This window comes from Oncorhynchus mykiss, chromosome 7, assembly GCF_013265735.2.
Source record: "Oncorhynchus mykiss isolate Arlee chromosome 7, USDA_OmykA_1.1, whole genome shotgun sequence".
In the NCBI taxonomy this organism is placed as follows: domain Eukaryota; kingdom Metazoa; phylum Chordata; class Actinopteri; order Salmoniformes; family Salmonidae; genus Oncorhynchus; species Oncorhynchus mykiss.
In genome coordinates, this window is record NC_048571.1 from 29,703,443 (window position 1) to 29,716,578 (window position 13,136).

Consider the following 13,136-nt stretch of genomic DNA (forward strand, 5'->3'; position numbering starts at 1 on the left):
TGAGTGGGGAAAAGTACATTTTACACAAGTGACCTTCATAATAAATCAAATCATATGTTATTGCGGGTGTAGAGAAATGCTTGTGTTCCTAGCTCCAACAGTGCAGTAATATCTAACAATTTCACAACAAATACCTAATACACACAAATCTAAGTAATGGAAAAGAATATACAGTGCCTTGCGAAAGTATTCGGCCCCCTTGAACTTTGCGACCTTTTGCCACATTTCAGGCTTCAAACATAAAGATATAAAACTTTTTTTTTTTGTGAAGAATCAACAACAAGTGGGACACAATCATGAAGTGGAACGACATTTATTGGATATTTCAAACTTTTTTAACAAATCAAAAACTGAAAATTTGGGCGTGCAAAATTATTCAGCCCCTTTACTTTCAGTGCAGCAAACTCTCTCCAGAAGTTCAGTGAGGATCTCTGAAATGATCCAATGTTGACCTAAATGACTAATGATGATAAATACAATCAACCTGTGTGTAATCAAGTCTCCGTATAAATGCACCTGCACTGTGATAGTCTCAGAGGTCCGTTAAAAGCGCAGAGAGCATCATGAAGAACAAGGAACACACCAGGCAGGTCTGAGATACTGTTGTGAAGAAGTTTAAAGCCGGATTTGGATACAAAAATATTTCCCAAGTTTTAAACATCCCAAGGAGCACTGTGCAAGCGATAATATTGAAATGGAAGGAGTATCAGACCACTGCAAATCTACCAAGACCTGGCCGTCCCTCTAAACTTTCAGCTCATACAAGGAGAAGACTGATCAGAGATGCAGCCAAGAGGCCCATGATCACTCTGGATGAACTGCAGAGATCTACAGCTGAGGTGGGAGACTCTGTCCATAGGACAACAATCAGTCGTATATTGCACAAATCTGGCCTTTATGGAAGAGTGGCAAGAAGAAAGCCATTTCTTAAAGATATCCATAAAAAGTGTTGTTTAAAGTTTGCCACAAGCCACCTGGGAGACACACCAAACATGTGGAAGAAGGTGCTCTGGTCAGATGAAACCAAAATTGAACTTTTTGGCAACAATGCAAAACGTTATGTTTGGCGTAAAAGCAACACAGCTGAACACACCATCCCCACTGTCAAACATGGTGGTGGCAGCATCATGGTTTGGGCCTGCTTTTCTTCAGCAGAGACAGGGAAGATGGTTAAAATTGATGGGAAGATGGATGGAGCCAAATACAGGACCATTCTGGAAGAAAACCTGATGGAGTCTGCAAAAGACCTGAGACTGGGACGGAGATTTGTCTTCCAACAAGACAATGATCCAAAACATAAAGCAAAATCTACAATGGAATGGTTCAAAATTAAACATATCCAGGTGTTAGAATGGCCAAGTCAAAGTCCAGACCTGAATCCAATCGAGAATCTGTGGAAAGAACTGAAAACTGCTGTTCACAAATGCTCTCCATCCAACCTCACTGAGCTCTAGTTGTTTTGCAAGGAGGAATGGGAAAAAATGTCAGTCTCTCGATGTGCAAAACTGATAGAGACATACCCCAAGCGACTTACAGCTGTAATCGCAGCAAAAGGTGGCACTACAAAGTATTAACTTAAGGGGGCTGAATAATTTTGCACGCCCAATTTTTCAGTTTTTGATTTGTTAAAAAAGTTTGAAATATCCAATAAATGTCGTTCACTTAATGATTGTGTCCCACTTGTTGTTGATTCTTCACAAAAAAATACAGTTTTATATCTTTATGTTTGAAGCCTGAAATGTGGCAAAAGGTCGCAAAGTTCAAGGGGGCCGAATACTTTCGCACGGCACTGTATAAATATATGGATGAGCGATGTCAGAGCTGCATAGACTGATACAATAGTATAGGATAGAATACAGTATATACATATGAGATGAGTAATGCCAGATATGTAACAATGATTTCAAGTCTGTGTATGTAGGCAGCAGCCTCTCTGTGTTAGTGATGGAAAAACAGCTTTGTCTCTTGGTCCCAACTTTGATGCACCTGTACTGACCTCGCCTTCTGGATGATAGCGGACTGAACAGGCGGTGACACTAATGTAAATGAACATAGATAATGGAACATATTCCCTTTTGCTTACGTGATGAACTGCTAAGGGGACATAAATATTTACCATCTAAACCATCTGTGACCTCTCACCTCTCTGTCTGTAGAAGTGTTCTTCATAACCAGTCCCTCAACAGCTCTCTGCCTGAGCTCCACCCTCACTAGGTCTTCAGAGGAGAGGAAGGCTGAGGAGGGATGGAAGGATGAATGGATCAATCAGTCGATAAAGTGTAGAGCTGCTGTCTGACAAAATCACAATTTTAGTAGTTCATGAAAGTAAATAAGGCTTTATGACTGCTGAATATCAACTATCAATCACTTGGATCATGTACTTTCAGGTAGAGATACATCCTTGGTACGTCCCTAGCCCATTGAAGTTGATATTTAAAACGGTTAAGGTAGGGGTTAATGTAGGGTTTAGGGTAGAGATGTCCCAAGGATCCCAGATAGCATTGACCATTGTGCATTCTTCTGTCTCTTTTACATAGCAGGTGATGGGTTCTGACTTCTGAACTTAAATATATGAAATATCCTTATTATGTGAAATTGAATGTAACAATAATGTATGTTGATGCTAATATGATGTACAATATTCCATGATGTTTCTATATGATAATAGCGTAATATATTTAATATGCCATATACTATTTTTTAACAGTTTCCCAAATTAATTTTCATTAACTTAATCATTATGACACACCCCTCACTATTGTCATTGGTTACACTAATTGCACTGTCTGTACACATAACCTGGTTCAAGCATTCATGACATCACCCTGAAGAAGGCACAGTGATGCAGAAACGTTGGTAAAAAACCCATTAAATTGCTTGGAGGTTATACATGGAGAGACTTTATTTTGATAGTTTATAGTTTATTCGCCGTTAGTCAGCACCTCCACACAAACTATTTTTCTGGGTGTGCGCCAGCTCATAATTTTTAAGGGTAGGTAACAACACATCCGCCATGCTGATCCTCAACACAGGGGCCCCTCAGGGGTGCGTGCTCAGAATGAATGACTGACTGCCCAGTTCAACATCAGTTCACCGTCTCACCTCATACTGTATTGGAGCAGCAGCAGCAGCTGACTGCCCACGTCAACGTCAGTTCACCGTCTCACCTCATACTGTATTGGAGCAGCAGCAGCTGACTGCCCAGATCAACATCAATTCACCGTCTCACCTCATACTGTGTTGGAGCAGCAGCAGCTGACTGCCCAGTTCAATGTCAGTTCACCGTCTCCCCTCATACTGTATTGGAGCAGCAGCAGCTGGCTTGATCGTTGATGCTAATCAGCATGTTTGAATCTGAGAGTAAATAGAGCCGACTACACTCTAAAAATGAAGGGCTCAACTGGAGTTGTTCTCAGATCCCCTAAGAACCGTAGGGTTCTTGGTCAATGAAAAACAGCCCCAAAAGGTTCTTCAAAGAATTTGTTAGAAGGTGGGTTCATCGAGGAACCTCCGTTGTTGCTGGACTTCTTCCGGGAACTTCACAATTACAATTGAAAACGATGGTGACCAGTTTGAATGCGACAACAGTTAAAAAGGTTAAGTTGGGTTGATGTTTGGCTCTGAATGTCTCGAAATACTTTATATAATAATATAACATACTAATAATGAATAACGAAGACAATGATGGTTTTATGTGAATATCTTCCATAATCGTTACTATAGTTAATTACCGTAAATATTAGAAAGCCGGGTTTGACCGTCGGCGTTGTAGAGCTACAGTACAGTACCGTTATCTAGCTAGATAACGTTATCTAAGCAATGTAAAGAGATGCGGCCAGGTACCACTAGGCTACCTGGCCGCAGTTTGCTACAGCATGCAATACTATTAACTCACAAGGGGGCATAACGTTACATGTACAATACTATCCCCATTTTGGAAACGTTACATGTACAATACTATCCCATTTTGGAAACGTTACATGGGCAATACTATCCCATTTTGGAAACGTTACATGTACTCCCCCTTGTGGAGGGAAATTAATATCTTCGATGGAAGCTGGAGATGGGATTCAAATGCATTATGGTATTAATACAGAGTTTAGACTACTTCTTTTGTATAAATGCCCTTCAGAATCCAAACACACTATTGCCACACAGCAAAATATTAAACCATTTGTGTATGTTCTTCTATTTTACATTCAATTGTATGTCGATGCCATTTATCTTTCAATATTTATGTTATATATACACACACACACACAGTGTGGCAAAAAAGTATTTAGTCAGCCACCAATTGTGCAAGTTCTCCCACTTAAAAAGATGAGCGAGGCCTGTAGTTTTCATCATAGGTACACTTCAACTATGACAGACAAAAGGAGAAAAAATGAACATTTTAAATGTTTCCCACAGTCAGAGCAGCAGTGAGTTCTCTTCCCTGAGGGTCTATGCGGGTGTTTCTTGAGGAGTTCTGATCTGGAGACACTTTTCTCTGCCTCGTCAGCATCATGAGGTTGTTGAGGCTCCCCAGAGGATCCACGATAGTCCCGTCTCTCTCCTGCGTGAACAACAAAGTCAGACAGATGGTTAAAGGCCCACAAAATGAGCAAGAATAGTCATATTTTGTATTGTTTTCACATTAGTAGTAACTGATGATTGTAGGCTAGACATCGGTTATTAAAGTTGTTGAAATCCTAAGCAGTGTGCCAGACGACTTTTGGTCTCCAAAATAAGACGCTTTCTGTGTTTGCTAAAATTGCAGTATGACGTCGATGCACACGCAATTTGGTTGTAGAAACTCCTCCCTGCTAATGAGGAAACCGATAGTTATTGATGTAGTATATCTGCCTGGAGCAAAAATTGTGAGCAACGATTTGAGTTTTTCACAATGTATTCTGAATGTGAATGGGGGAAAACTCAGGGAAGTGACCTCCATTTCCAGGTTGCTTATGAGAACATTTCACACTACTTCAAGCTACCGAGGTGTCTGACTACCTGTTGCTGTTGCTGCAGTTGAAAGAAGAGTTCCGTCCACTAGATTACACGTCACACCAACAGAATCGCCTTAAATTCCCAGACCGCCATCTGCTGACTGGAGTGGGTAACGCAGTTGAGTAAAATGTTTATTTTATTTTCAAACGCCGCTAGTCCTAAAATATTAATTAACCCCTCCTAAATAAATCAATATCAATCAATATATTTTTTCTGTGATTCATTTTTTTCGTCAACCGTTCCATCTCATCATAAACTTCCTATCGGGTCAGAACTATCATGTTGTTCCAACCTGGGGCGGCAGGGTAGACTAGTGGTTTGAGCGTTGTAATCGAAAGTAATCGAAAGGTTACATGTTCAAATCCCCGAGCTGACGAAGCTTACGTTCTTCCCCTGAACAACACTGTTCCTCGACCGTCATTGAAAATAAGAATTTGTTCTTAAACAACATAAATGTTTTTCTGACATTTAAGGGAAAATAAAAAATTGAGACGTCCTCGAGGGCGTGGATGTTCTCCCCACCAAAGGCTAGCGGGATTTCACTCTCATGATGAAATGGTTTTCCGCCGATTTGCAATAAAGGAGTGAAGAGCAGTGAAATCTGTGTCAACAAAAGTAAGAAAAGATTAATACACATACAATTAACAAAGAACATAACAAATGTTCAGATGTAGTTTTATATAAGCATGCACACTTATGTTTATGAAGAAACAGATGATTGATGCATAGGCATACCTTGTCACGGACATAAAGGCCACTCGGGTTCTCATTGAAGAGGTAGGTCAAGAGCAGAATCGCTGCTGTGGTCTCCAGTCCTAGTAAAGTAAAGCAATGATCTTACTACACTTGCCAATTTTATTACAAAACACATTAAAGAAAGGGAAGGAATAAGAGCAAATACCTCTTCTGTATTGTCCTCCAGGGACTGTCAAAATAGCAGGATGATGTCCTCACCCCTGCCTCGCCTCTCTACCTCTGCTAGTCCTTGAAATCTCGTTTTGTCAATATCCATTCAATGGACTTGATTAATTTCTGAGAAGATCTGAAAAGATAATTAAGATAATTCACGCGGACATGTAACGTTTCCAAAATGGGATAGTATTGTACATGTAACGTTATGCCCCCTTGTGAGTTAATAGTATTGCATGCTGTAGCAGGCTATATAAAGAATAAGACCTCCATTGACGATTCAGTTCGTTGTAACATCTCGTCAGGACAGGTCACCGTCCTGACTTAGTTAGTTAGTTAACGTTTGCTAGTTCATTATCACAAAACTGAGAACTGCTCTAGATTGGAAACTTACGTTAATGAGTAATGTTGGCTTTATGGAAACGATATACAATATATGGGAACGAATATAGCTGAGGGAAATAATCCAAACCTAGTTGAGCCTAGTTAGGACATAACGTTATCTAGCTAGATAACGGTACTGTACTGTAGCTCATACAAAGCCGACGGTCAAACCCGGCTTTCTAATATTTACGGTAATTAACTATAGTAACGTTATGGAAGATATTCACATAAAACCCTCATTGTCTTCGTTATTCATTATTAGTATGTTATATTATTATATAATTCATTTCTAGACATATTCAGAGCCATACATCAACACAAATTAACATTTTTAACTGATGTTGTCGCATCCAAACTTGTCACCATCATTTTCAATTGTAATTGCGAAGTTCCCGGAAGAAGTCCAGCAACAACGGAGGTTCCTGTTTGAATGCTAAATGACGAGACAGAGGCATTGATGCGAGTAACCAGTCTTGTTCAGTACATCACAACACATCCGGGTATCTCAAGCACCCCGGTAAAACACAAGAGTTGCAGTAATGAACATTTACCAACAGATGGCATCACTGTGCCATCTTACACACATAACATCTTCCCTTTAATAAAATAGGACAGGAGGTGTCAATTCACTAACAAAACAAACCTAGTAACAATTTCCAACATGAACAGTTTAGTATTTTTTTTTTTTTTTTTTCCAGAACAACAACACATTTTGATATTCTCTTCACTTTTATCTCTGTCAACAATCCCTGATGGGAAACCTACAGATTAAGTATTTTTGGTGGCTGGGACAGACGCCCGCATCGTGAAAAGACAGGGGGCTTGTCTGCGAGGACTGCGGGTTCCCGCACAGGCGTGTCACCTGAATGTCTAAGGGGAGAATTGATGGGCGAGGGAGCGGCCGACCTGTGATCCCCTGGCTCTTCGCCCAGTGCCTCAGGCCCCATGTGACTTGCTGGGGTTCTGTCTTTTGTCATGCGACCCCTTTGACCATCAGGGTTCTGAGTAGGTGCTGGCTCAGCAATCCGAAGGTCAACCCTGTTACGACGGTACAGTGATCCATTCACTTCGACCAAGTAGGAGCGTGGTGCCACTTTCTGTACACAGGATCCGAGTCTCCAGAGGCCTGTCCGGTCCCCTGGTAGTGGCTTCATTCGCACCGTTTCACCCACCCTGAGCTCAGGTAAGTCTTTTGCTGATTTGTCGTAGATGAACTTGGAGACCTGTCTTCTGTGACGTAGCTTCACCAGCACGTCTGTCACCACACATGGCTCCAGGAGAGTGCTGGCTACTGGCAGAGCTGCTTTTAAGCGCCGTGCCATGAGGCGCTGTGCCGGGCTGCTGTCCATGCCTTCGGGGTATTGCGCCACTGCAGGATTGCTTTCCAGGCATCTTTGCCCTCTCGCAGAGCCTTTTTGCAGAGGTTCTTTGCGATTTTTACTGCAGACTCTGCCTTCCCATTAGCTTTTGGGTGTCGTGGTGATGAAGTGACGTGTTCGAATTCCCATCCTGCAGCAAATTTTCGGAACTCAACTCCGGAGAATTGGGGTCCATTGTCTGAAATTACCCTATCTGGCTGGCCATAGGGGGCAAACTGAGCCTTGCAGCGTTTGATCGTTGTCTCTGCTGAGAGGTCGGGGAGGAGGTCGATCTCCCAAAAGTCTGAGTAATGATCGACTACCAGCAGAAAGTCTTTGCCACTGTGCTGGAAGAGATCTAGACTTACTATCTGCCAGGGGCGCATCGGTAGCTCGTGGGACATCATCGTCTCTCTCTGTTGCTCAATGGCATATTCATTGCAGATTGTACATTTACTGACATAGTCTTTAATTTCACTCTGCATTCCTGGCCAATACAGTGTGTCACGTGCTTGTCTGTAACAGGCCTCACCTCCTATGTGACTTGAGTGCACGCGTGCCAACATCTCAGGGCGCAGAGACCGGGGAATAACGACTCTCTGACTCTTGAATATTACTCAGTTTTGAACACTGAGCTCCTCTTTGATTGGCCAATATTCTCTGACGGCTAAAGCAGTTTCTACCCTGCAGTCGGGCCAGCCCATCAGAATCACAGACCTCAATGCCTGGAGTTGCCCGTCCCTGTCTGTGTGCTGTCTGATTTGTATAAGGCGCTGGTCCGTAACATTAAGGTAGTCAGCCTGGTTGATGTGTTCAACATCCACTTGCTCTGTTTGTAAGCTGCACACTGCGTGTTGTTCATGCATGGAGCGTGTGTGAGTGCCTGATGCAGTAGCCCTGCTGAGCATGTCACTCACATACATCTCTGGCCCTGGCCTATACACCACCTTGAGGTTGTAGTTTTGTAGGGCCAGTAGCATGCTCTGCAGTCGTTTTGGGGCATTCAGAAGAGGCTTGCTGAATATAGCAATAAGGGGCTTGTGATCGGTCTCTGCGGTAATATTGTCGCGCCCGTACAGGTAGTGGTGGAAGCGTTGACATGCAAACACAATGCTGAGGCACTCCTTCTCTATCTGGGCATAGTTCTGCTCTGTTGGGGTGAGTGCCCTAGAGGCGAATGCCACAGGCTGGCCCTCCTGCATGAGGCAACAGCCAAGTCCATACTGGCTTGAGTCACTCTGAATCGTGACAGGTTTTGACACATTGTAGTATCGCAGTACAGGTGTCTGGGTGACCAGTTGTTTTATTTCCCTCACCGCTGCGTCATGTTTTGGGAGCCAATGCCAGATGGTGTCCTTGTCCATGAGCCTCCTCAGTGGCTCACACACTTCAGAGAGCCGCGGTAGGAATTTGGCCAGGTAGGTGACGAATCCGACGAAGCGCTGCACTCCCTTCACGTCAGATGGGTGGGGCATTTCCAAGACAGCCTTCGCTTTTTCAGGATCCGCCTTCAATCCGGTGGAGGACAAGATGTGCCCATGAAAGCGGACCTCTGGCACTTTAAACTGAAGCTTTTTTATGCTTAGCCTTCTGACCATCAGGGCCAGCAGCTTGGCGTCATGGTCACATTCTGCCTCCTCATCACTGTCCCCACAGCCCACTACGAGAATGTCATCTGCTATGGGTTCCACGCCACTGAGTCCCATCAACAGCTCATGCTGTTTCCGCTGATACACCTCTGGAGCCACGGAGACACCAAACGGAAGCTTCAACCACCTCTTCCTGCCCCAGGGTGTCCAAAAGGTGGTCATGTAGCTGCTGGGCTCGTCGAGCTTGCACTGCAGAAAGGCATCTCTGGCATCCACGAGCGTGAAGACTCTGGCCTTTGGGAGCTTGTAAAGAACATCCTCCAACGTGGGCATAATGTAATGTGAACGTCGCAGAGCCCGGTTGAGGTGTTTAGGATCAATGCATATCCGTAGCTTGTCTGGTTTCTTGACGATAACCATATTACTTATCCAGTCCGTAGGCTCGGTGACGGATATGATGATGATCTGCTTCGTATTTGTCAAGCTGAGCCTTCGTAGCTGCTTTCATGGCCACCGGTACATTGCGGGGTGCACACTGGACAGGCTGGATTGCTGCGTCCAACTCAAAGTGGACTTCCCCAGGAACTGACTCGACCGGTGCGTTGAAGACATCATGGTACTTGCTTAGGAGTGTCTCCTTGCTCAGGGGCCCAGCCTGGACTTTGTCTATAATGTTAAGATCAGCTGGGATGGTGAAGTTAATAAGTCCAAGGCGCTCGCATGTAGAACCTGACAGTAATGGCTGTTGACTAGCCTCAACGATTTCAAACTCAAGGGTGTATTTCTGGCCACGTAAAACACACTCTGTCACAAACAGGCCTAAAGAGGTCATGAACTGGCCTGAATACAGTTTCAGCTTGGTGCTACTCTGTGTGAGTTTGTCTCTGGGCGCGAGCCTCCTTTTGTCTCTAAGGCTCATAACGTTGCATGTGGCCCCTGAATCTAGCTGGCATTGCTGTGGTTTATTATTAAGTAGCAGAGTGACAAACCACTTTTGTCCTTTTGCCCTCACTGCCCCTATGCACTCGCTAGCATATACATCCTCTGTGCTGTCGTTCCCTTCATCTGTGTTTGTTTCCATGGAGTGCACTTTACCCTCCTTTCTCTTGCTTTTCATGCAGACCCCTGCGAAGTGATTAGCTGTACCACAGGATTTGCATATTTTTCCATAGGCTGGGCAGTGTTCTTTTCCTCGTCCATGAGAAATGCCACAATATCGGCATGTATTGGGGTTGTCTACTGCAGAGTTGGCTGTAGTATTAGCATTAGCTGTGGCAAAGGGGAATTTCTTTACTGGCTGCCTGAATGTAGCATTTACATTGTCCGTATGTTGCCTTTCTAGCTCCATGGACCTCATCCGTATATCAGTAAGCTCTGCTGCACGGCATGTCTCCACTGCCAAGGCCAGCGTCAGGTCACGTTCTCTCAGCAAACGTCTGCGGGTGCCCTCATCCGTTATGCCAAGCACAATCGTATCTCTGATCAGTTCATCTCTTAAAGCACCATAGTCACATGTAGCTGCCTTTTCCCTTAACCTAGTGACAAAGCTGTCAATGGACTCCCCGTCCTCCTGTTTGCAACGACCGAAAACATAACGCTCGTAGATGACGTTCTTTGCTGGCGTAAAGTAATGTTCAAGAGCATCAAGAATAGCTATAGCGTTACCTTGCTGAGCTGCTGTTAGGTTCAGGTTGTGTTTGTATACGTGTCGGCATTCAGTTCCCATTATAGTCCTCAAAGTGGCAGCCACTACCTCATCTTCCTTTTCCAGAAGTCCCGTTGCTAGCGCATAGTCCTCCCATTCACCTCTAAACGTATCCCAGTTCGTGCTCCAATCCCCGCTGAGCTTCATAACGGCGGGAGGGGGAATGTTCGCTGCCATGTCTAACCGGTGCTAACAACACTGAAGCTAACTAGCAAACTCACTCTAGCTTAAGGCCAATTCCGGGCGAAATTTTACACAAATAAGCATTTGTTTGTAAACCAGAGCAGGTGACTCCAATTTGCGGAAAGCATGGTTAGTTATCCGACGAACCCACCTTCTAACAAGTTCTTTGAATAACCTTTTGGGGCTGTTTTTCATTGACCAAGAACTCTACGGTTCTTATGGGATCTGAGAACAACTCCAGTTGAACCCTTAATTTTTAGAGTTGTAGTCGGCTCTATTTACTCTCAGATTCAAAACATGCTGATTAGCATCAACGATCAATTCAGCTGCTGCTGCTTCAATACAGTATGAGGTGAGACAGTGAACTGATGTTGAACTGGGCAGTCAGCTGCTGCTGCTCCAATACAGTATGAGGTGAGACGGTGAACTGATGTTGAACTGGGCAGTCAGCTGCTGCTGCTCCAATACAGTATGAGGTGAGACGGTGAACTGATGTTGAACCGGGCAGTCAGCTGCTCCAATAAAGTATGAGGTGAGACGGTGAACCGACGTTGAACCGGGCAGTCAGCTGCTGCTGTTCCAATACAGTATGAGGTGAGACGTGAACTGACGTTGAACCGGGCAGTCAGCTGCTGCTGTTCCAATACAGTATGAGGTGAGACGTGAACTGACGTTGAATCATAATGATTAAGTTAATTCGTGAAACTGTTAAAAAATAGTATATGGCATATTAAATATATTACGCTATTGTTATCATATAGAAACATCATGGAATATTGTACATATTGTATTAGCATCAACATACATTCTTGTTTCATTAGATTTCACATAATAAAGATATGTAATATTTTCAAGGTCAGAAGTCAGATCCCATCACCTGCTATGTAAAAGAGACAGAAGAATGCACAATGGTCAGTGCTATCCGGGATCCTTGGGACATCCCTACCCTAAACCCTAACCTTAACCCCTACCTTAACCCCTTTTAAAGTCAACTTCAATGGGTAAGGGATGTCCCAGGGATGTATCTCTACCTGAAAATACATGATCTAAGTGATTGATAGTTGGTATTCAGCAGTCATAAAGCCTTTAACTACTAAAATAGTGATTTTGTCAGACAGCAGCTCTACACTTTATTGACTGACTGATCCATTCATCCTTCCATCCCTCCTCAGCCTTCATCTCCTCTGAAGCCCCAGTGGGGGTGGAGCTCAGTCAGAGAGCTGTTGAGGGACTGGTTAGGAAGAACACTTCTACAGCCAGAGAAGTGAGATGTCACACGTTATTTATTTTTTACCTTTATTTAATGGGGCAAGTCAGTTAAGAAGACATTCTTATTTTCAATGACAGCCAAGGAACAGTGGGTTAACTGCCTGTTCAGGGGCAGAACGACAGATTTGTACCTTGTCAGCTCGGGGATTTGAACTTGCAACCTTTCTAACCACTAGGCTACCCTCAGATGGTAAATATTTATGTTCCCTTAGCGGTTCATTATGTAAGCAAAAGGGAATATATTCCATCTATGTTTATTTACATTATTGCAAATTGTCCACTGATATTGGTGTAATTTCTCACCCCTTTTGGCTGTATGAAAGTTAATTTCCCCTCAGGTACACACATTTGTACTTTGTTATTATGAAGGTAATTTGTGTTGAATGTCCTTTTCCCTACTCATTCACCCCATCTCTTTACATTGCTTATTTATATTCAGTGGCCTGACTGCATCCAGACTATGTCAAAGGTCCATCCTGGTATATCTGAACCGAATACAGCTTGGAGTGATCAGATGACAGAAGTCACATTTAGGTGCCAGGTGTAACTGAGGCCATAGATGCTCCATATCATTAATTTGAGTGTTATATATATAATATTACTAAATGTGTTAATTTCTGTGGTTCAGGGGCAGTCAAGAAATGGAACAGCAAGGCCACAGAACATGACATAAGCAGAGCTGTGGGAGACCACCTCAAGCCCCTGGTCTAGCCGGGGGTGTTTTTACCACTCCACCACGCCTTCAGCAGG